Raw genomic sequence first — 5,008 nt, forward strand, 5'->3', positions numbered from 1 at the left:
TGGAGAAGCCCCTCTAGCCAGCACCCTGGGTGCTTTGGGGGACCCTTGAGAGGCATGTCCAGAACCTAAACTTTGTGTCTTGGACCCAGTGGGGGCCACGTCCAGAATCCCAGTGTTAACCCCAGTGAAGGTGTGGGTGTCCCTTTGGAATTGCTGGGCTGGCCACGTTGAGGGTTACTGGGGGAGCCACATCTGAGGGCCTCTGGCTTTGTGAGGGGCGGGGGTGCCCCTGCTCAGCCACGGTCACCCTGCCAACCCCCTGCAGGCTCCTGGGTGCCCTGGCCTCAGGGCTGCCACGGAAGGGCATCTGCTACAGACCCGGGCCACTGGCGCTGGACGTGGGGGTGGGGGCTCCGCCGTCACCTTGCACACGACCACACAGTGCAGAACACCTGTGAGATGGGGAAACAGCCGTGAGCAGTTGGGAGCCCTTTGCTGCTGTGCTTTGGAGCCTGACTGGTCCCACCTGGAGGGCCAGGGACGGTGGGTCCAGGGCTCGGTGTGACTGGTCATTGTGCAGAGCCTCAGATCTTCTCTCTAACGAGACAATGTCGGACAGCTCGGACAACCTGTAGGGACCCCACTCGATGGGACTGCACTCTGGAAGTCATGGGCACTGTGCTTTGTAGGGGGACCTGCCCTCACATTGAGCCTGCGGCCTCAGGGTGACCTTGACCAGGTGAGCCTCGTGCCCCCTCACCTTGAGCCTGCTCTCTGTGGCTGAGCGAAGTTTGGGGCTGGCCACGGGAGACGGTTGTCACATTACCTCTGGTCCCTCCCAGTGCACCGAAGTCTTGTCTTCTGAATGAAACAAGTCATCCCTGGACGCAGGTCCTCTGATGGCGCCGAGAACTCCTGCCCCTCACGGGCTGTGGGGCATCTCAGTTCAGTCCAGGACCAGTCTCTCCATAGGTGGGGGTTCCCCTCGCTGCACTGAGTCTCCGCTTCCTGCAGGAAGGCCAGCGTTCCGGCACATTCTGAGTTCAGGCCTCCGCACTGAAGGGCTCACACTGCAGGTGTGGGTCTGCCCTCTGTCCATGGCGGAGGCCACGTTGACCTCTGGACATCCCCCTGCTCCGATCAGCCACCTGGAACTGTTCATGAAGCTGCGGGTGGTTTCTTCTCTATGGGGACAGTTGGTTCTGACGCAGAGGTGGGCAGCTGGTGCTTTCTGCACGGGGCGGCCTGCTCAGGCTTCACATGGGGCTCCCAGCCTGGGGTCTGCCTTGTCAGAGCGGGGGCCTGCAGGGACCGAGCCCACCCTGCTGCTCGCGATGAGCTGGCTGGCTGCTTCTGCCAGGCCGAATGGCCAGTGTCCAGGGACCCCCTGCTCAGGGCGAGTGTTTGGGGGACGGCGTTTCCTTGCACCTGCTGGGAACCCACAAGCATTCATGGGAGAAGAGGAAACATTCTGGGGGAGGAGAAGGGACGGCCTCCAGATCAGCCTCAGAGTGGCTGGAATGAAAGGCCTGACCGGTGGTCTGGGGAGGTCATCGGTGACAGAGCCGACGTGATGGGGCTCAGGGAACGCGGGGGCTGACTTCCCTCTCTCCATAGTGAGCGTCCAGCCCCCACCCTGACGCTTGCTAGGAATACGAGGTCGCTGGGATGAGAACAGCTTCAGGGGCTGACGTCTCAGGCCAGCCTCTCCTCTCCTCAGAGCAGGTGCCTGCTTTCCGGCCCCGCATGGGCCCTGGGAGTGAGCAGGCAGAAGCCCCGGGATGCTGGAGACGGCGTTTCCTGGCACGAGCGCAGCCTGGCCCCCCGAGGGTGCAGGACATGCCTGCAGCCCCATCTCTCAGTGCACTTAGCATCCAAGGCTCACAGAGCGGAATTAAAACCGGCTCTCCCGTTGCCGTGGCAACCAGCCCCCACCCCCAGGCGTCAGTTTGAATTTGTGCAGACCATTTCTAACAAAGATTTGTCTCAACAGATTCATTCTGCCCTGAAGTGAAGCCTAGTCTGAGACCAAACAATAAAATTAACAAGCTTCATGGGCCCCCAGGAGGACCCAGGCCACCGTCCAAGGCCACAGGGAGGCCACGGGGCATTTGTCATAGGCAGGCCCAGGAGGAATGAGGGCCTGGGCGAGTTTCAGCTCGGAAGGGTGTCCTTAGGATTTGTGTTCATGTGTGTCTGGGCTCAGGGGTCGGGGGCAGCTCGAGCAGACCCACCCTGGGCTCCTTGGGCCACGGGGAGCCGAGCCCTTGGTGTCCGAGTGCTGGTGGTCAGACGGCCCTCCTCTGGGTGCATCCTGACGGCCCCTCTGCAGACACTGGGGGCTGGCGGGGTGGTGGGCACGTGACAGCGGTGCCCGGGTCACTCTTGCATAATTAGTCTTTTCTCCCCCAAATCACATTTTTCCCCTCCTTCTTAGTCTTCTGACCCCCAGGAGTGTCCTTCAAGGCTATATCCTGGAGCTGATGCACAGGGTCTCTGCGGTTCTGAGGGGCCCAGGGCTCCAGGTGGGCCAGACTCGGGAGGGGGCAGGGGGGAGCTCTGGCCCTGCTGGGGGCGTGCGGGGGCCAGTTTGCCTGGAGGAGGTTCACATGCTGAGGAAGAAAAGCTGGGTGCTATTTGGGACCAGGTGGGGAGGGCGGGTGTGTGAGGAATTCTCGCTGGTTCTGTAGCACTGGGGAGTCATGGTGGGTGTCAGGGGGAGAGAGCTGCCCTTAGCTGCACAGGAATGTTGGATGTGCCAGGACTTTGCTCTGACTCCTGGGTCAGGGCTGCTGCCTCTCAGCTCCTCTGAGGCCCTCCCACCTGGCTCTGCTGACCTCTGTGCTCTGTGATGGCAGTCCCCACAGCCTGCCTGCACAGTCCATCCACTAGCCCTCAGAGAAGGACACGACTGAGCTTCCCTCGGGGACCGTGAACAGTCTCAAGGCACAGACCAGCATGCAATCTGATGTCCACGGGTTCTCTGTGACCAGTGACCCCAGCCACCCACTATCACCACTGAGGGCCCTGGCCTGCACAGACATGCACACGGTCAGTCCTGAGCCGACGTTGGGAGGCTGGATGCTCCACACGGAGTTGGGTTCAACAAATCACGGTGACCCATCAGTGCCCGCGACAGAGCACACAGTGGGGGTGCAGCCCCCATCGCAGAGGCCATGCTGGGCAGCACCCAGGGTGCCGTTAGTGACCGGGCAGTGAGGGAGTCAAGGTGACTCCAAAACACATCCCACCCACACATGCTGGGGCTGAGAGGTGGCCCGGACCCCCAGCCACAGGCACGGGGCTAGGCAGCACCCCGTATGCTCTGCTGTGGGGACCTCGCACGGGGCGTGTCATGAGGGCGAATGCGGCTCCTCTCCCGGCCATCGTCCACCAGGCAGGACAGCAGGGCACGCAGCCCCGGAGCTGGCTTTGTGGAGATGACAGGGGCGCGTCTCCTGCAGAGTTTCTTCCAGACTCGGGAAGTAACGTGAGTCCTCAGGGAGTGGGTCAGCACGCAGCTCTTGTAACCAGGGCCTTCTGCCTGACCTTACCTTGGTCGGACCCCTGCTTCTCGCCCAGCCAGCAGTGAGGCTGTGTCGGATCGAGACAGAAGCACAGACACCCAGTGGTTCGATGGTTTTATACCAGGCCTGGTCCAGTTTCCAGACCTGAACAGTTAACCAAAAGTTGATGTTTCCTGAAGGCTTTGGGCCTTCCCAGGTTGGGCCCCTGTGGGTGGGGTGTCTTGGGGAGCCCCCTTCTATGGGGGCCGTTCTCTGCCCGTCCCTGTTGGTCAGGGGTGGACACCCCTGACCCCATCCAGGGTGGTGGGTACAGGCAGAGCTGGTCCGGGCCATGCCACCGCTCAGGGTCCTGCTCAGCGGGGGAGGCAACGTGGGGGAGGCCAGCGGCCCGAGAATCCCGCCCCCGGGCACACACCCACCCTCCAGCACCCTCACCTGGCCCTACATCTCTTGCTACTGCCTGATATTCACTTAGCACCTCCCCTGACCTCGTTTGTGGGGGTCCAACCCAGAGCGGTCCATGATCTCTGGACAGTGCCGGGTGTGGCCCCCTCCCTGGTGACCCACTCAGGAGACCAGCCTCTCTGGAGCCCTCGACCCAGCTAGAGCCTCTTGACTCCCCCATCTGACCTGCTTGGCCTGCCTGGGTCCCAGGGCACGTGGCCCGGCCAAGACTGCCTGTCCAACTCGGCCGCGGCCTGGATGTTTCCTGCCAAGGGTTCTGGCACTTGAGCTAAAGCAATTTTACCAGATTAGATGTGGTCAGAAGCAAGTCTCTCTACCCTGCAACTCTGTTAGAATAATGGTTTGTTTGAAAATTATATTCCCGAGTCACTGGTTTCCTGGTATTAGCAGTCTTGGTAGACCACAAGATGGTCTTCTAGTGCTTGACATCTTGAAACAGCTCTTCCTCTCCTTTTGAAATATCCTTAAGTGTAAAAGTCATCTTTGATTTCTAACAGTTTGTCAGCCGTTTGTTCTTGCATTGAGCTGTTGGGACAGCAGTGGTTTGGAACGATCTAGACACCTAAGAGCCGGGGATGGTTGGAGCAGCGCCTCAGGGAGCCGATGGTGTGTGCGTGCCAGTGTGCACGTGTGTGCGACAGCGTGCGTGTGCGCGTGGGGGGTGGTCTGAGAGGAGCCCGGGCAGCCGTGTTGGCGCCGACCGCGGCAACATGGTGAGTGTTGAGCACCTTACACTTTTGCATCTGTATTTTCAGATATTACTTTCTTGAATACATAAGGTTCACATTCTTTTTCTTTCTTTTTTTGTAAAGAAAAACCCCAGTAAAATCAGCTTAAACAATAAAAAACAACAAGTTTTTATAGTGGTGACATTGAGGTTTTTTTCAACAAACTCCTTAGTTGTGCTTATTCGGTTTGCTGCACTGTTTGCCTGGATCACAAAGCAGCATAGGAAAGATTACTAAAATTAATTACAAACTAAAAAAAATCAAGAAATAGGAAAAAACAAACGTTGTGATAAGGCAGAAACAAAAGTAGAAAAGCCGTTGAATCCTGAGGAAGAACTCTCGAATACA

The sequence above is a fragment of the Ursus arctos genome, unplaced genomic scaffold (genome assembly GCF_023065955.2).
Source record: "Ursus arctos isolate Adak ecotype North America unplaced genomic scaffold, UrsArc2.0 scaffold_7, whole genome shotgun sequence".
Lineage (NCBI taxonomy): Eukaryota > Metazoa > Chordata > Mammalia > Carnivora > Ursidae > Ursus > Ursus arctos.